The sequence below is a fragment of the Drosophila willistoni genome, unplaced genomic scaffold (assembly GCF_018902025.1).
Source record: "Drosophila willistoni isolate 14030-0811.24 unplaced genomic scaffold, UCI_dwil_1.1 Seg500, whole genome shotgun sequence".
Lineage (NCBI taxonomy): Eukaryota > Metazoa > Arthropoda > Insecta > Diptera > Drosophilidae > Drosophila > Drosophila willistoni.
Genome location: NW_025814431.1, coordinates 15,205 through 35,818, shown reverse-complemented (window position 1 = coordinate 35,818; position 20,614 = coordinate 15,205). Strand labels below are relative to the sequence as shown.

Sequence of the window (20,614 nt, the reverse complement as noted above, 5' to 3'; positions counted from 1 at the left end):
TAAACAATACTTTAGCATTGAAAATAAACGTCATGTATTTGCACAATTAATTTTTTAGAACCTAAAAGAGTTGGAAGTAATTTTAAGACTGATACACAGTTGATATCTTGTTGGCCCTTTAAACTTGAAGCTATTATTTGAATTTGTGAATTAATTTTATTTGTTATAAATTTTCAATAGGCAATTTGCATGCACACTTAAAATAGTCTTTAGTTGTGTCTTCCGTATATTAAAATCTGATTTTTTCGTACCCATATTTAGCTATATAACTATAAAGATTTTAAGCAAATATTTTGGCTCTTAAAATTTCACTTTTTATTCGCACTCCAAGGCTTAAAAATCAACAACCAACATCTTTTACCCTGTAAAACAAAGTATATTGAAATTATAAAGAAACAAGCTCGATGTAATACATAAGTAAATTGAATAATGCCATTATAATTCTCCGACTTTTGATACTTAATAGAACTTTGCTCGTTGTTTACTCATAATTATTAGCTTAAAGCTACTAAGAATTTCTTACAGGGTATAGAGACTTCGATAAGGCCAGGGATATATTGATTCCCCTCTGGTTTTTCTGATATATTTCATATACCCATAAAGGTATAAAACAATACATTTGTTATTCTTCCTTATTATCTCTTAACTCCAAAATATAAAAAAATTTGAAACGTAACCAAAAATTTGTTACAAATCAAATTCTAAATTCCAAATTTTCGATATTATTTTGTATGTTTTTTCCGAAAATTTTATTGGCTTGCTCCAAAAAACTGCATTTTCATTTTTTGCTTTTTTAACCTTTCAAGATATTTCGAAATGTGAGCTTAGCTCTACCTTTTACAAGTTTATCATTGCAATATACATATATATCATATATATATTTTTTAGAAATCTAAAGGCTAAATATGATTTTATTTTGTTTTTTATATGGCCATATCCTATGCTATATTGTTATGTCTGAGAGTTGATTATTTGCCTTACTTCTACCTGTTGTGGTCTGGTTTCTTCACCTTTTAACGAAATATCTGTGCATTTCATTAGCTGCAAAAATTGTATCTTTTGAGTTTAGGTAAACAAAATCAAATTCTAGGACTAGGAAATTGCTTTTGCCGACTTCCGGCCCGGTGGTAGTGGTTCGGTTGGTGCCCTTTCATTTGATGCTCTGCTCTTGCCCTTCACTCACTACTCTATAATGTAGTTAAATATTTGTCTAATATTTGTCAACTGTTTCAATTTTCAAATACAATTTCAATTTCAGTGTTTAGACAAAAGGGTGATGAAAATTTAAATATTTACTGTTGACTTTGATGGAAGGAAGAATGGAAGGGGAATGCATAATTCAGTTTTACTTAATTTCGAACCAATTTAATAAGAGAGTTCATTAAATTTAATGCAGTCAAAGGAGCGGAGGTTCTCGCAAAAGGAGATTATTGCAAAGTTCCTTCTAAAATTAATTCATTAGCATTTTATTAATGGGGAGCAACAGCAGCAGGCAACAAACCGACAAAAGATGCCAATGAAAATGTTGCAAATGAAGATTCCTTTGCCGAGTCGAGTCCTGTGCCTCCTGGTGGTAAGTTTATTAGTTAGTCGAAAGGAATCATCCAGGTGATACGCCATAAAATTGAGTGATGTAATCGTAAAGTCAAAACTGGAAATTATATATATACAGCAAAAATACTTTAAGAAACTTACTTTGCGCTTATTGTGAATGAATTTTAATCCAAATAAGATAATAATTTTACAACAACGAAAAGAATGTCTTATTGTTAAATTCACGTGGTTCGATTGACTTTTTTTTATCGATATTTTACGAATAGTAATTTTATATAACTTGAAAGGCTAAAACTATATAATTTTGGTTATTAATATTAGGTTAAGCAAAATTGTATTCATTTTTTTTGAAAATGATACTTATTGTAATTAAATTTTGCTCCTAAAACATTGAAAATATCGAATCACGCCACTATCGATAGTTTCCAAGCTCTAACAAATGCAACACTAAAAATTTGACCCGAGTGTGTTTCACGTTTTCTAACACTACTTTCTACGATTTTCCAAAACTGGATAATATTAATTGTGGTCAAGTAGGCGGCACTGGCACTAAAAGTTTTCGGTCGACCTCAGCTCACAATCGACTTCACTTGCTTCGCAGCAGTCAAAGGAACAAGTTCAACTTTTTACTTCTTCTGGTCCTTCTCCTTTAAAGCATTTAAAAATTTAAAACGCTTTAATTTAATCCTTCTCCTTTAAAGCATTTAAAAATTTAAAACGCTTTAATTTATTCCTTCTCCTTTAAAGCATTTAAAAATTTAAAACGCTTTAAAATATTCCTGCATCTTATAACCTGACCGCTTTTCGGAATCATTAAGATGAAGTCGTTTCAGTCAGAAAACATTTATATTCCTTATTTGTTTTCTTTACGTCAGCATAAGATTTTAAAATTTTATTTTCTCGTCTAAATATAATAAAATAATTTTTCCTTAATCTTTACAATACCAAAATTACAAGATCCTCCACAACAGACACATCATATAAAATAGTCCGGATTTCATTTTGTTGTCTATCCACGGCGTTGGAATTACTTCATGGATTACTGAGTGTCGAAGTCAAAGGGGAACACATAAGCCATTTGACTTCCTTTCTTCCTATGGGCGATCTGGCAAAAGTAATGCTTTTGATTAATTTTCCTCTATTACTTGTTTTTTTAGTTTCCACTGTATTAATGATGCACTGAATTATACTTTTTTATATAAAGGTGGTAGACCTAACATTTTTTTTTTATATAAATATGCTCCCGACGCTCCTGCTCACGGCGCTCCTGCTCACGGCGCTCCTCCTCAAGGCGCTCCTGCTCACGGCGCTCCTGCTCACGGCGTTCCTGCTCACGACGCTCCTGCTCACGACGCTCCTGCTCACGACGCTCCTGCTCACGAAGCTCCTGCTCACGACGCTCCTGCTCACGACGCTCCTGCTCACGACGCTCCTGCATTTGACGGCGTTCCCATTGGAGACGTTCCTGATGGATACGTTTCTGATGGAGACGTTCGCGATGTTGGCGCTCCCGCTCACGACGCTCCTCTTGACGGCGCTCCCGGTGATTCTCCTGCTGGGGACGCTGATTCATATGTGAATTGGCAACAATATAATCAGTCGGTGGTTGCTGCTCATAGTCATCGAAAAGCTGTTGCTGCCACTGCAGACGCTGTCGATTTTCACGAATTTCATCCTCCACTGGGATGAGGCAACTGTACAACTGACGTGTATTATATGGATTATACGAATTCTGATCATCCTGTCTGGCCCATTCGGGAATCTGTTGCTGCAGTGGATTGTTTGGTCGCTGTTGCATCTGTTCCAGTAGATCCAGCTCTCGGTCTTGATATTGACGGCGTTGTCGTTGCATTTGCTCATTTTGCTGCTGGCGATGTTGCTCAATTTGCTGTTGTCGCTTCTCCTCCTCCTGGAGGTACTGCTGTCGCAGTTCCTCTTGATATTGTTGCAAATATCGCTCATTCTCGGTCGATTCCGGTGCCGATTGACGCAATCCCGCATCCACTTCGAATACAGGTTGATGTCTTCTATAATTCTTTATTTGCGTCATGCTTGCACTGCAGGCTGCGTCCAGGTTGCTATAGAGCTGTTCGGCCATCACGCCAGCCGAGTTCCGCGAGAATTGGACCCTCTCAATTAATGCTGAAAATACCTGCACGTTCAATGTTTCGGACTTGTAGTATATACATTAGCAATTGCCCAGCTAGTTGACCTATAAAGACTTTCACTGACGAAAGTCAGGTCTATTACTGAGCCGAGTCCCGCTCTATTGAAGGTATTTTGGGATCCTACGTTAAGCAAAGCTATATCAAGTGTTGCAAATGCCTCTAAAAGTGCTCTCCCTTTGGCATTGGTTAGACTGCTACCCCATTCAACAGCCCAGGCGTTGAAGTCCCCAGCTATAATAACTGGGCTGCGGGTACGTGCGTCTGCTCGAGATCGTCTAAGGCATCACTGAAGCTTTGGATACTCAGACTTGGTGGCAAGTAGCAGCTGTAGACCCAGTGGCCGCTTATGTTTGCCCTGACATAGTGCTCCTTGTTTAGCACGGAACGCTGCAATAGTGATGGCGTTCCACAAGCCCAGATCGCTGCCTTCCCAGAAATACTGCAGGACCAGTTATTTCCAGTTCTGGCCTTAAAAGGTTCGCTTATAATGGCTATGTCTGTTCTAGACTCACCCAATGTCTGTGATAGCAGCTCATGGGCTGCCCAGCAATGATTTAGATTAAGCTGGATAAACTTAATCATCATTATTGTGGCTGCCAGCTACATGTGAGAGTGAAGTCAGTCCTTCTGCTGCACATAGAAAACATTTGGCCTCGTTACAGCAGTCCCGAATTTTATGACCGCTGGTTCCGCATTTTAAGCACCAGCCACTTCTGTCAACGTCGCTATTACATTTGGCAGCGACATGGCCAGTTTTTAGGCACTTGTAGAATCTAACTGGGGCATTATTAATTCTGATTCGGCACACTGACTATGCCACCGTAATCTTATTGGCCTTGAGGATTGTCTCTGCGGTTGTTGCCGGAACATATATGAGCGCTTTCTGGGTATCACGATATGATGGGCAGAGACTTTTGACAGCGCCTGGCTCTAGGTCAATTTTCAACTTGGTAGAAAAGGCTGCTACTATCTCTTCTACGGTTGTCTCGTTGTCTAGGTCCAGTATTTCCAGCCTTATATTATCTGTGAGAGCGCGAGTTTCGAACTGGCGCCCAGCACATTGCCAATATCTTCTTTTAGCTTATGAAGGTTATCTGCTCTTCCCTTACTTAGCTCGAGGAGTAAGTCGCCATTCGCTGTGCGCCTCACCTTGGTAACATTTCCTCCAACGGCTTTAATTTTTTCATCTTGGCTTCTAGTTACCATTTTGAGCATATCGCTATATGAGACCCCTTCAGTGCTATGCAGAATAATAGCATCTGGTCTATGCTTTAACTGAGCCTTTCTTTTTGTTTTAGACTCCACAGTTTTCCATTCTGGTTGAACTTGGGGAGCTGAGGCTTTGTGACCTTGCTGTGCATTGTTCTGGGTCTTATTTGCCCGTGTACCTTTGTGAGAAGCTTTTCGGTCTGCCAATTTTGTCCTGCTGCTTTCTTGTGGTGTCCACTGTGTCTGCACATTCGTGGTATTCTCCATTTTTTTGAGGATTGCGAATGCTGAGAGCGCAGACTTGTTTAACGCAAAGACTTCCTGGGCTTGGTCCTTCATGTCATTATTTACATATCTGGCGTTTCGCAGTGCTTTAGCTAGCTCACCTGACTTTTTCACCATTGACCGGAGTAGAATACCTAGGTCTTCGTTTTCGGGATCAACTGGTTCGCATATTGCGTTCATCTGATTCGGCTGCTGTGGGTCGGCATCTTCGTTGGGGCGAGCGACCAAGCGCTTGGAGTTGACCATTGGCTCGGCTGATCTGGCGATATTAAAACCCGCCGGGCAGAAGCCCTTTGCCCATCCTCTTCGTACTCCATTTGACTGACCGGCATTGCCACAGCGGCAGGGGCCAATGCTGGCCGTTATCAATCTATAGATTCAGTAGATTCGAAATTTAGAAAATTTTAAAAATTCCAACGATCGCCAAATGGTGCAGCCTGAAAGCATGCACCGCTTATGTACGCTGTTACGGGCTGTAAGCTTACAGGTCTGCTACCCGTATCAGCTGTGTCCGAATACGTTGACCAACACTGCTGAACAGCTGATGCTATCGAACTACGAAATATGAAGGTAAGCCAGGTGGAGTAGTGGCTTCCGATTGAGCCCGCAGGTGTTTGGGTACGTAGACCACCCTAACCGACTCTGGTTAACAATGTGTATATCTCAGTCTCAGGAAGCTCCTTTATTTGACGAGATTTCGGAACGACTTGAACTACGCGACCGTACTTGGTGAGAAGAAAAACTGTGTGTCACCGCCTTGCATTGTGTGTGTGTGTATATGTCAGAGCCCGGCACTCATATCACCCGGGGGACGAACACGTTCGGCACCTCGTATGCGTGTAACGAACGGCTGCCGAAGTCCTCACACAGAGGATGAGGGTTGATTTAGTTTCCCTCAGCATTTCGACGGAAGCAGATCTATGTCGCTTTGTTGAGAAAACACACATGAAAAAATTGATCGCTGCTTTGTTTTCTCTATCTTTTTCTTGCATAAGATTATTTGCTGCACTCGTTTTCTTGATTCGAGGCAGAATTTGATGAAGTTTAATTTTGCGCAGTGTAAAGCAACATACGCATACAAGCAAGTGCACACATACAACTAAACTTTTTTAGCGCTCCTTTGTGCGGCCCGGTATATGTGTTATGTATAAAAGGCTGAGAGAGAACTTAGGGTATTATATACACTAATACATACCAAGTGAAAAAATTTTTTCGATTGCCAGCCTCTTACATAAATCATTTTAGGTTATAACAACACAAAAATATTAAATTGTCATTTATTTAAATAATTAGCTAGGAAATTGGCAATTTTCCGTGGCACACTAGTGAAGAGCCTTGAAACACTATTTTAAGATTTATTTAGGCAATTAATTCCCACTTTTACTATATTTTTTTAACAATTTATAGCGGAGCTTTTTTCTTTGTTTTTTTCTTTGTGTTGAGGCGAATGCTCAAACTAGCACCAATGGCCGACTGGCCATTGGCTCCTTTATTGTTCTCATTCTAAGACCTTAGAATCTATAACAAGGGTCATTAAATACAGCAATTTACAATAAGTGCTGAAGGCATAATAAAGTGAAAAATGAATTAAGACTAGTCCAAAGTGGTCTAGAATATATATACTATCATGTAAATTGGAAATTTCTCACAGATTTATATTTGCGGCTAAGTTCATTAACATAACTTGAATCCAGACTGCACTGTAACTGGAGGCAGAGAGATGTCCAAATGTTAATTAACAGTGAGATACAAATGTCCAATAGAAATATTTTATGGGCGTGATTAAAAATTTTAGGATATTTTTAGGCATAATTATCTTCTATTAATTTGTGTCATCAGGCGTTTTTTTTTTAAGATAAGGCGTTTGATCCGCCTGGCCTCAGTCTTTCGATTAAGGCCGCTTTATTTTCTATCCTTTCATCTTCTAGAGACAAACAATAGAAATTAAAAAATAGGGCCGTTACAGCAGCAGGGGAGGGACAATATAAAATAACTTATAAACTAGCTTAAATACTAACAATTAATGTATAATAATAAAATAGACAATAACATTTAGAATTTAGTGTTTTTTAGAGATAATTATGGCGTAAGTAGTTTTAAGTATTTAGCATAAGTAAGTATTAGTTTTTAGCAATAAGAATTTTAAATTTAATTTTCCGGTGCAAGGGGTCTTAATAGGGGGAATTAGGCGAGTGCAGAGGACACTAATAGAGGTAAGTAGAGAAGTGCATAGGGCGCTAGAGCGAGAAATGTAGGGAAACTGGCATTTTTTTGTAGTATTTTTAGGGCAACACTGGAGTGTTAGCGTTAGATTGCATATTCATTGTCTCATGCCCAAATTTTCTTTCCTTTTCATGATTCATTTGCCTTTCTTGCCGCTCTGGGCGCTGGTCAACGACAAATTTTGACAGTTCAGCCTTATAAAATGCACAGCCCCTATAGGTGGCTCTATGGCCATCTCCGCAGTTGCCACTCTTTGGAGATTGGCCATCAGGAGAGGCGCATTTGTCGGATTTGTGCTGGCCAGCACAGACGGAGCAGAGCGGGGGAAGGCAGCAGTACCTGGCTGTATGGCCAAAGAGGAGGCAGTTTTTGCATTGGGGAATCTCCCTTCGGCCCCTTTGCCTCTCGACGCGTTCCTCCTGGCTGCCTAGGACCTTAATTTTAAGTATTTCATCATGTTTATTGTCATTATGTTTGTTAATTTCAATTAAAAAGACATTCATTGGCCTCTTAGTTCTGTAGTTTGTTAGTCTTTTGATGTATTTTGTCTCAAATCCTAGCTTTTTCAGGTCACGACGGATAGCTTCGCATTCAGTGGAGTGGTGTAGATTCAAGATGGCAAGTCTAGCACCTCGTTCCCATCTGTGAGTAAAAAAGGCAAATTTGTTTGCCTCCAGGGTAGCTTTTATTTTGCCATAGGTGTCCATTGTTTTGGCCGTGATTTGAGTCAGGCCGTTACTCAGCCGGGCCAGGTGATAAAGGGAGAGAATTTCCAATTCTCTCTTTTTTTTTACTTGTATGGCCGCAGTTGCAAAGCCAAGTGGTTGGCTCCCGAAGGAGTCAACCATCTTTTATTGTATTTCGCCCCCTATCAGGAAGCATATACAATTACAATAAAAACGAGCTTAGAAATAATTTACAATGGCTTATTAATAGTGTAGTGTATTCACATAGTCGCCTATCATTCACACCTAAAGTATAGCTCAACTTGTAACACTTAGTTGCAAGCATAAACAATCTTCAATTGTTTGTATATATGTATGTGCAGGCATGCACATGCATACATACTGATTATGCATATGCGTAATATGAGCTAGGGCTAAGAGAGCGTGTGACCGCTGAGTCAGCACTTTGGCCGCCCAGACTGTGAGCGTCCAACTATGTGAGTACACTCGCTCCGCACACACCCCCCCCCCCCCATTCCATTTGTAGCTGCCGTCCAACGGCAGCATAAGAACAGATATAGGCTAAGAACTCTTTAACGAAATAAAGCAAAAGCATTATCAAAACTCACAGCTAAGGGCACAGACGTGCCGCTGTTTTTATTTAAACTTTATAACTAATACTCAAACTCGGAACCCGGTCATTACATGGCGACCGTGACAGGACCTGTGTAAAAAATTTAAAAAAACATAAATAAATATTAATTAAATAACAAAAAAAAAAAAACAGAAAAAAATTCAGCAAATATATATAATATATATAAAGAATATACCCTTTATATATATATATATGATATATATGTGTGTATAAAAACGAGTAACTGATATTTTCGCAATTGAATTTATGCTAAAATTAAAAAAAAAAAAACAAACGAAATGAAAAGCAAACCACAACTATAGCAACAAAAACAACAGCTAATAATTGATGCGGCGAAATATCAGCAACAGCAGCAGCCAATTAAGGCCACAGTGTCGGAGAAGGCAAATATGCCCACATGAGTGACACTGGATTTGGAAATTCTGCACCTGTCGTGCAAAGGGACGCGCCAACACTCGAGGAAGCACTCGAGGCGTGTCCAGCCGATGGACCCCGTCCTCTTACCATAGAGCAATATAAGGCGAGGACTGCAAGGAAACAGGAAAAACCAAAACACAAACGAAGCGGCCGGAGGATAAAGCTACTACAACAGAGACGGTTAATGAAGGACATGGTGGAGGCCACCAAAGAAAAAGAAGACCGACAGCGCTACATAGAGCGCCTGCAACAAATAAATAACGAGCTTCGCCAAGGTGCGAAACAACGGCAAACGGGCTGCATAATTGCAGTAGCCCCAATTTGCCCTTAATTTTAATTATTTATAACAAATCTATGCGGGAAACCGCTGTTTACAAATTACTAAAAAAAAAAATAGGCTTGTACTAACACATGTGGTAGACATAGATTTAATCAAAATTGTAAAACTTATGTAAGTCTACCACATGCCCTTAACTCTTTTCCTTTTCTCTGGCTCACTGCATTCACAGTTGATGCACAAAAAAAAATCATCTCTGGCTCACTGTTTAAACAGTTGAGATTTCCAAAATTAAAAAAAAAAATATTAATAAAAAAAAAAAACTTATCAATACTTATATTTGCATAAAATTTTAAAAAAAAATTCAAAAAGAGCTTACAATTTTTTTTTTCTCAAAGTTCAAATTCAAATTTTCAAATTTTCCCATGAAACTCTCATTAAATGTATGGAGTCGAACTCCATATCAAAGCTAGATAGTACAGAAGAAAGTATTAGAAAATTAGTTAGCATGTTGGACCATGAGTCCAAGGTAGCGGATTCAACCGCTAATGTTATAAATACTGTCGAAACATCTTCAATCGACTTAAAATTTATAACAATTTTATTAGTAATAATCGTCGTTTTGCTATTAGCAAACTCCCTGACGAAACTTTATAAATTGCACAATAGATGCATCAAAAAGAAATACCAAAGTAGGGCCATAGACTTAGACAAGATCTAAAAAAAATATGGAATGGAATAATTTAGTAAAAAATCTAAATAATTCCAGAGACAAATTTAACAGATCATATAATTGTATCAATAAAGATACAGTTATTAGAATAGAAACTCTAAAATTACACATAGATAACCTTATCCAACAATATAATAATATCGTTTTAAAAATTCAATTGGTCGACGACCAGCTTACTCCTGCTCATAAGACACAGTGCTACAATTTAATACAATCTTTAAATGAAAGGTTGACAAAAATAAGCGCGAGAAGAAGTCTGGAAATACAAATACCAGAAGAACCATTAGCTTTAGCCGAGTTCGATGCAAATCAACTAAGCGAGCTAAATGAGTCGAAGCCAACAGTCGACATCGAACAAGATAGTGACATTGAATCATTGTTCGAAGAAATAATCCCTACTAAAATGGCACTAACAGTTGTAGATTTTTTGAAGCTGGCCTCAAGTCTAATATCAGACTATGACGGTAAGCCAGAAAATTTGCAAAGTTTCCTAGATTCTTTGAATCTAGTAAACACACTAAAAGGCGACCATGAGCAAACAGCCATAAGCCTGATCAAAACAAAATTAAAAGGCCACGCCAGAAATTTGATAACCACTGAACAGACAATAGGTGAGATCATTACTCACTTGTCTACAACAGTGAAGGGAGAGTCGGTAGAAGTGGTATCAGCTAAGCTTCTCAATCTCCAGCAAAGAAACAAAACTGCTACTCAATACACCCAAGAGTGGAAAAGTTAGCAAAGGACCTTGAAGGTGCCTACATCAGCGATGGTGTGACCCCAACTCTTGCTACCAAGTATAGCACAGTAACAGCAGTAAAGGCAATGACGAAAAATTGCACAATAGAAAGGGTTAAGAACATCATGATGGGAGGTATTTTCACAAATATGGATGATGCTGTATCCAAATTTGTAAACACTTGTACTGAGATAACAGGACAAAGCAATTCAGTCCTATATTATCGACGAGGTACAAGTTATAACAATAGAGGAGGCCGAGGTTATAATCGCGGAAGAAATTATAACTATAATAATAACAGCAACAACAATAACAACTTCCATAATAATAATAATCGTGGTGGAAGACGAGGCCAGAATAGAGGAAGAGGCCGAGGAAACTTCAACCAAGGTTATAATACCGGTAATGTCAGATTATTACAGAATACGTCGGAAAACCAACAGAACCCTTTAGGCAACACACAATAAATCCAAAAATTTACACTATCAACCTTAGTCTTAACATATTTGTTTGCTTCACAAATCACGAAACAAACACAAATTTAACATTTTTAGTAGATACAGGAGCAGATATATCACTCCTAAAAATAAATTCAGATAATTACAACATCAAAGACAATAAAATTATAGACATTGAAGGCATAGGCCAAGGAATAATTCAATCCAAAGGAATCACAGCAATAGAAATTCAAACAGCCAAATACATAATTCCACATGAATTCCATTTAGTAGATCCCGATTTCGCAATACCATGCGATGGAATAATCGGCATTGACTTCATAAAAAAATTCAATTGCCAGTTAGACTTCAACCCAACCGAAGATTGGTTAATAATTAGACCAAACAACCTAAATTATCCGATTTATGTTCCGATTACATATAGTTCAGGCAATAATGCACTACTTTTACCAGCTAGATCCCAAGTGGTCCGAAAAATAGAAATAAACACAGAAGAAGAGTGCATATTGATACCAAATCAAGAAATTCACAATGGAATTTATGTCGCTAATACAATAGCAACGTCCAAACATGTTTACGTCCGTCTGTTGAATACAACTAATTCTGACCAATTGGTCAATGTAGGAAAACTAAAATATGAAACACTTTCAAATTACGAAATTGTCCGAACAAACCCAGACATCAGATGTGAAACAGTTTTGAATAGCTTAAAGAAAAATTTCCCCCCTCAATTCAAAGAACAGTTAACAAAATTATGTACCAAATATAGCGATGTATTCGGACTAGAAACCGAATCGATATCAACAAACAATTTCTATATGCAAACATTAAGACTAAGGGATGATGAACCTATTTATATTAAGAACTATAGAAGTCCGCATAGCCAAATAGAAGAAATCCAAAAACAAGTAGGAAAATTAATAAATGATAAAATCGTAGAACCATCTGTATCCGAATACAATAGCCCACTCTTATTAGTCCCAAAGAAATCTAACTCAGAAGAAAAGAAATGGCGATTAGTAATTGACTATCGTCAAATAAACAAAAAATTATTGTCCGATAAATTTCGCTTCCCAGAATTGATGACATTCTAGACCAATTGGGTCGAGCTAAATACTTCTCCTGCCTCGACCTAATGTCCGGTTTTCACCAAATTGAACTAGAAGAAAGTTCAAGAAACGTAACATCTTTTTCAACAAGCAATGGCTCATATCGCTTCACGCGATTGCCATTTGGACTTAAAATAGCACCGAACTCTTTCCAGAGAATGATGACAATAGCATTTTCAGGATTGGAACCTTCGCAGGCATTCCTTTATATGGATGACTTAATGGTGATAGGATGTTCCGAAAAACATATGATTAAAAACTTAACTGATGTTTTTAACGTATGTAGGAGATACAACCTAAAGTTGCATCCAGAAAAATGCTCATTTTTTATGCATGAAGTGACATTCCTAGGTCACAAATGCACTGATAAAGGAGTCCTGCCCGATGACAAAAAATACGATGTCATAAAAAACTATCCGGTTCCGCATGATGCAGATAGCGCGAGGCGATTCGTAGCATTTTGTAATTACTACCGTCGTTTCATAGAAAACTTCGCCGACCATTCGCGACACATAACTAGATTATGCAAAAAGAATGTCCCTTTTGAATGGACGAGCGAATGCCAAAACGCATTTATGCATCTTCAAGAAAAGCTTATGCATCCAACACTACTTCAATATCCCGATTTTAGCAAAGAATTTTGTATAATAACTGATGCAAGTAAACAAGCTTGTGGAGCGGCTCTAACTCAGAACCATAGTGGACTTCAACTCCCAATAGCTTATGCATCACGTTCATTTACAAAAGGCGAAAGCAATAAAAGTACAACAGAACAAGAATTAGCAGCATTCATTGGGCAATAACATATTTTAGACCATATATTTATGGAAAACATTTTACAGTAAAAACAGATCACAGACCACTAACATATTTATTTTCAATGACAAATCCAAGTTCCAAATTAACACGCATGCGGCTGGAACTTGAAGAATATGATTTCACAGTAGAATACCTAAAGGGAAAAGATAATTTTGTTGCGGATGCACTTTCCCGCATAACAATAACCGATTTAAAAGACACTCAACATAAAGTCCTGAAAGTCACTACCAGGCGACAAAGTAGACAAGAGAAGAACTGTACAGTTAAAAACAATGAACTTTTGCCAAGGCAAAATCATTTAAATGAATCCAAGCCCAACGTGTACGAAGTCATTGCAAATGATGAAGTACGAAAAGTAGTGACCTTGCGCATCACAGAATCTAAATGTTTCTTTAAGCATGGAAATAAAGTGGTCGCAAGAATCGAAGTTAGCGACATATATACTAATGGAATTCTCGACTTAGGTCAGCTCTTCCAAAGGCTTGAAAAAGAGGCCGGTATATTAAACATCCGCCAACTCAAAGTGGCACCGAGTGAAAAGGTCTTTGAATCAATTTCAATAGATACTTTCAAACAAATGGGCAATAAAATATTAAAATCATTACGAGTAGCGCTACTCCAGCCGGTGACCCATTTAAGAAATGAGAAAGAGATACAACAAGTACTGTCTACATACCATGATGATCCAATTCAAGGAGGTCATAGTGGCATTACAAGAACAATATCGAAAATCAAAAGACATTACTATTGGAAAAATATGACACGTCATATAAAAGAGTACGTACGTAAATGTCAAAAATGCCAGGTGTCTAAAACAACGACACATACAAAAACTCCTATGACTTTCACTGAAACACCAGCAAACGCTTTCGACATAGTGATAGTGGATACAATTGGTCCACTACCAAAATCGGAGCATGGTAACGAATATATAGTCACATTAATATGTGACCTAACAAAATATTTAGTAACCATACCGATCAAAAACAAAAGTGCAAACAATGTCGCAAAAGCAATTTTTGAAAACTTTATACTCCAGTACGGTCCAATGAAGACGTTCATTTCGGACATGGGAACAGAGTATAAAAACCAAGTAATAACTGATATATGCAAGTATATGAAGATCAAGAATCTCACCTCTACTGCATATCACCACCAGACCTTAGGGAAATTGAACGAAGTCATCGAACATTCAATGAATACATTCGTTCATATATCTCTGCAGATAAGTCTGATTGGGATGATTGGATTCAATATTTCACTTATTGCTTCAACACGACACCATCAGCAACACACGAGTATTGTCCATATGAACTCGTATTTGGTAGATTGCCAAAACAGTTCATAGATTTTAATAAAATTGATAGAATAGACCCCCTTTACAATTTAAATGATTATGCTAAAGAAGTAAAATATAGATTAGAAATAGCATATAAAAGAGCTAGAATTATGTTAGAAAAAGCCAAGGCTTATAGGAAAGATTTATATGATAAAACCAGTAAAAATTTTGAATTAAGTGTAGGAGATAAAGTATTAATAAGAAATGAAGCAGGGCATAAATTAGACCCAGTATATTTAGGACCATATATAGTAGAAAAAATAGGAGATAATCAAAACATTTTTATAAAAGATAGCAAGAATAAGAGACAAAAAGTACATAAGGATAGATTAAAAATTTACATTAAATGAAACGTTTCATGAGAAAATAATAAAAAAAAAAAATAATTAGGTCTGATCAACCTTTTCAAAAAAAAAGAAAGATTTTTTTTAATTTTATATAAATTTTTTTTAATTTTATGCAAACAAAAAAAAAAAAAACAAAACAAACAAAAAAAAATACAAAGAAAAAAAAAAGACAAAAAAAAAAAACACTTTTTATCCAAAAATTAATTCTCAAAAGAAAATTTTTTTCTCTAAATGACTACATATGTATATTACGTCATTTCTTAAAAAAGGGAGGTGTAGTGTATTCACATAGTCGCCTATCATTCACACCTAAAGTATAGCTCAACTTGTAACACTTAGTTGCAAGCATAAACAATCTTCAATTGTTTGTATATATGTATGTGCAGGCATGCACATGCATACATACTGATTATGCATATGCGTAATATGAGCTAGGGCTAAGAGAGCGTGTGACCGCTGAGTCAGCACTTTGGCCGCCCAGACTGTGAGCGTCCAACTATGTGAGTACACTCGCTCCGCACACACCCCCCCCCCCCCCCATTCCATTTGTAGCTGCCGTCCAACGGCAGCATAAGAACAGATATAGGCTAAGAACTCTTTAACGAAATAAAGCAAAAGCATTATCAAAACTCACAGCTAAGGGCACAGACGTGCCGCTGTTTTTATTTAAACTTTATAACTAATACTCAAACTCGGAACCCGGTCATTACAATAGTGTGAATGATTAATATATAAGACATAATGTTTGTTGGGTGTTACTGGTAGGACAAAAAAAAAATTGTGGGAAATTGGCATGGGAAATTTTTTACAGGCAAGTAAATAAATGCTCAAATAAAGGATCAAGAACAAGTTGCAAGCTGCAATAATTATAAAGAATATAGTATTTACAAATATTGTTCATTAATAGTGATTAGTATAATTGTTTCTTGCAGGTTATCAGTTCGAATCATATCGATTCATGGCGTCATTGCAGTTGGCAAAATCTTTGAGGCAGCGCTCTTATTGTCAGGAAAATTCCCTCTTATAGGCAAGAAGTGAGTAACATGTGTTGTTTTTTTTGTCATAGGCAAACATTTCGGCTTATTTCTGTCTCTCTTCTCGGATTGGACTATGTGAGACCCCAGAACAATGTATGCGTGCCCTTCAGCCCCAGTATTGGAGGTTTTGGGCCGTCAGGAGAGCTTGTTTGCCTGTGGAGTGGCAGCACAGTAGGCTAGCAATTGGTGCGCGGCACTGGAGAAGCATCTGTTCCATCTACAGGCTCGTTTGGAGGAAAATAACTAGGAGCGGGAGGGCCAAATCCCTTCGACCGCAATGTAGTGCTCGAGCAGGCATTGCTTGGATGATAGGTCCATATAGACTGCCTGCTCGCCAGGCCTGGTACAGGCTGGCTGAAAGCGGGAGGGCCAAGTCCCTTTAACCGCTATATGGAGATTTTGTCAAGGTCAGCTGGCTGAAAGTCAGTAAGTAAAGAATTAGCAGTTTTTTGCACCTTCATGGGTGGTAATCTCTCATTATTTTTTGTTTCAGCTTCTATGCTACTTTCAATCTCATTCAGGAGCTCGTTTTCAACTCGCTCAAGATTTTTTGAGAGTTGGTCATCATTAAGGGTGAATCTTGAGTGGAGGCAGGACAAGTCGCTGGATTTGGATTGGCTGGCCCTTCAATCGCTCTTCTATGTACGCGCGATTTCGTGTGCCTCTTTTAAAATCTCGAAACAGGGCGTTGATCACGTGTCCTTCCATGCGCACAACAGGTTTGTTTAGTTTCGATTTTTCCTCCTTTTGTTTTTTGAGTTCGTTTCTCTCAATAATTTTTTGGTATCTTAGGTGGCAATCGAATCTGATGAGAGATGGGGCGCCATCAAAATGGGCCGTCGCCTCCCGCATTGCATGCCGATCTAGATGAGTAGTTGGAGATTGCTGCTGCTGTGTGTCAACGGAAGATGAAGTCCGTAGCTGGGAGGCCTGTGCTGCTGGGTGGTGCTGCTGGACGACCATTTGATGCTGCTGCGTATCCATTTGCGGTGAGTATTGAATATTTGCTGTCATTGGTGGAGCTGGAATGTCAGATTGCTGCTGCTGAGTGTCAGCAAAAGATGAAGCCCGTAGCTGAGAGACTTGTGCTGCGGACTGATGCTGCTGGCCTGCCAGTTGATGCTGATTCATCTCCGCCAATAGCTGAAGATGTTGTATATTAGCTGCATTTTGAGGAACTGGAATAGTTTTCTGCCGAGTGTCAGCAGAAGATGAGGTCCGTAGCTGGGAGGCCTGTGTTGCGGGCTGGTGCTGCTGACCAATAAGTTTATGCTGCTGCTGCGCCATAATTTGCTGTGAACATTGTATACTTGCTGCAGTTTGAGGAACTGGAGTCTGAGATTGCTGCTGCTGACTGTCAGCAGTGGTTGACGCCTGTTGCTGAGAGGCCTGTGCTGTGGGCTGGTGCTGCTGGCCATCTGATTGATGCTGCTGCTGCGTCGCCAATATCTGTAGATATTGTATATTTGCTGACATAGGAGGAGCTAGATTTGTGGATTGCTGCTGCTGTGTGTCGATAGGAGTTGACACCTGAAACTGACAGGCCTGTGCTGGAGGCTGACGCTGCTTTCCAACCACTTGATGCTGCTGCTGCATCGCCATTTGTTGTAGATGATGTATACTTGATGCAATTTGATGAACTGGAGTTGCTGACTGCTGTTGTCGTGTGTTTGCAGGAGATGACGGCTGTAGTTGAGAGGCCTGTGCTGCGGTCTGGTGCTGCTGGCCAGCTGGTTGATGCAGTTGCTGCAACGCTAAATGCTGCAGGTGTTGTGTGTTTGCAGTACTTAGAGGAAACGTGGTTGTAGTTAGCTGTTGCTGGGTGCTATTTGTGGTAAGAAAGTTCTGTGTTGGTGCTGCACATTGCTGCTGGTTTGGCTGTTGAGTGAGCTGAGGTGTATTTCGTGCTGCTACCATTTTCTCTAGTTGAATAGAGTATCTAGGCCAGGAGAGCCTTGTAGGAGTAAAGGGTTTTTCCAGGATATTCCTTACTTCTACATTTGGGTGTTCTAGAGTGGAGATAGCAAATCTTACGCAAGCCAAGTCATATTTGAGTTCCATGGATTTAACATTATGTTTGTCGCGAATATAGGCATTTGTGCTGAATATATCCGAGTTCGTAATTTTTCTCAGCAGTTTGTTGTGCGTTCCACAGATTTGTTTGAATAGAGTTTCCGAAATAAGGCTGCCCCATACAGGAATAGCATACGTTAGAATGGAAACAATAATTTGCTTAAATATTGTGACTTTACATCTTGTGCTGAGGGAGCTCTTTACGCCAACAAGCCATTTTAGGCGATGATAGATAGCTTTAGCTTGAATACATAGGTGGTGACTCCTAGATATTTATATTGATTAGCGTTTTTTATAGGTTTTTCGTCGATTTTTATTAGGTAAGATCTTAGAGCAGGGGATATGTTTCGTTTTGTGTATAGGACACGAATAGTCTTATCATTATTTATCGTAAAGCACCATTTAGTTGACCATTTGGTGAATTCATTTAGGTATTTTTGCGTTTTCCTGATGGCCATGTAGGCATTTTTATCAGTAGATACGATTATAGTATCATCTGCGAACGTTGACAGTAGGATGTCAGGGTTCTTCTTGGTTTCACCTGATACCATGAGGAAGTCGTGTTCAAAGATATAATCAGGAATTGGCATGTCAGACGAATAAACATTGAAGAGAAGGGGTCCCAGAACACTGCCCTGGGGTATTCCTGCAGTGATTTTGCCAATTCTGGAATATGTGTCATCTGTGCCCCTGACTGTGAACGATCTATCCTGCAGATAGCTTTCAAGAATCTTGAACAAGCAGTAAGGCAGGAGTTTGGCCAGTTTATTCAATAATCCTAAGTGCCACACTTTATCAAATTCAGTAATGTCTACAAATACAGCAGAGCTGTATTCTTTTTGTTCGAGTGATTTTTGTAGTAACTGTGTGACCCTTGCGAGTTGGTGTTCAGTGCTGTGGTTTTTACGAAAGCCAAATTGATGGTTTGGAATTGCTTTGCGAAAAGTTGAATACAAATTATATTGTTCACACCAAAGATTAAAAAGGGCAACGTTACAAGGTCAAGGACAATATCCAAACTATTCACACGAAATACGTTTTGGATGGCAAAGCAACGATTGCTTTCAAGAAGCCCTCACTGAATCTGTTGATTAAATGTGATCCATTCAGCTGAAGGGATTCCTGCAGACGCTTAAACTGGGTATGGAAGGCAAGGATGTCATCAATTTGAGACTAAATACAGTCACTGCCATGGCACAAAAATCAAAGTTACAGACGAAAATGGCTATAAATCGTCACAGTGACTATCCCATCAAGGTCTTTCCTCGATATCTACAATCCCTAACAATAGACAATACGCAATTGGTTAAATTGAGCTATCATATATGCTCCTTACGGAATCTAACCCACCTGGATGTATCCAACAATAAGTTGCGTAAGGTAAGGAATTAAATGAAAAGACAACTTTTAGCATCTTCAAAACTAAATTTAAATTTCCAGTTACCTGTTGAACTGGGGAGATTACACTTGAGCAAGCTCGTCCTCCATGACAATAATCTGGGTGAAATGGACGATTGGTCATTTCTAAATGGCAGCAAATTACGAGACTCCCTGCGCGAATTGGATTTATCGGCCAACGATTTGACATGTTTGCCTTTGCCTGTGGTCAAGTGCCACAAATTGGTTAACTTGAATCTCAATTACAATAATTTGACTCATCTACCCTTTGCCATACGTCGCCTGAGAAGATTACGCTCGCTTTACGTGTCGGAAAACAAATTAAAATCCCTGCCAGCTGCCATAGATGATTTACGTATTGAAATCTTGGATGTTTGGCGTAATTCATTCAAGGGTCTCAATGTCTAGGAGGCTCATCGCCTGGCCTTTGCTTCCGATGCGGACGGAGCTTCAACTCATTCGCCTGAACCTCTCTGGCTTCAAGCTGTGGCCTAATATGAACTGCCAATCGATTCCCTGCCAGCCTTACTCATTAAACTAATTGCCGAGGCACCAAAATGTACCTGTGGCAAATTGTGCGATGCTTTAGACAAGAAGCACATTATCGAACGTGTTGGTCAACCGAAATTTGTAAATATTAAAAATCTTACCTATAGTCGAGAGCATATGATCTATTCTGATGTTGTCATATGTGGCAACAATTGTAGTATAAGCAACCAATGTAAGAACCTTTTCTCAGCTCTGATATTAGCCTATTATGCCAATGTGCCAAACAAAAAGTGGAATTAATAATTAAATATTATGAATAAGTAAATGAAAGAAAAAGCTGATAGTACTGTGATCTTGTTAATCTGTTTATAATATCTTTTAGCTCAAAAATGCTTCTAATCTTAGAGTCTCCTGTTTAGATTAACTTGGGATTTTGACCAGATGACTACCTATTGGATAAATGGAACTCAAGAACTTGAAATCAATTGGAATTGAAGAACATCACTCATCTTTATTTGGATCAACACGCAATTAATCTCAACTAAAAGGGCTTAAGGACTACAGGGCAACCTTCATCTTAAATAAATAGAAACGAAGATTTATTGTCATTATTCTTGAAG

At 38.6% G+C, this 20,614-nt stretch overlaps 1 long non-coding RNA gene and 1 pseudogene across 1 annotated transcript; both read left to right on the top strand.

The window, feature by feature from the left end:
* Positions 1 to 16,720: 16,720 nt before the first annotated feature.
* Positions 16,721 to 17,228, top strand: LOC124461487. The gene is made up of 3 exons (XR_006955094.1): positions 16,721 to 16,753; positions 16,827 to 17,023; positions 17,198 to 17,228. It is a non-coding gene; the product is annotated as an uncharacterized LOC124461487 (long non-coding RNA).
* A 1,686-nt stretch (positions 17,229 to 18,914) lies between these two features.
* On the top strand, positions 18,915 to 20,331 carry LOC124459677 (annotated as a pseudogene).
* The last annotated feature ends 283 nt before the right edge of the window (positions 20,332 to 20,614 follow it).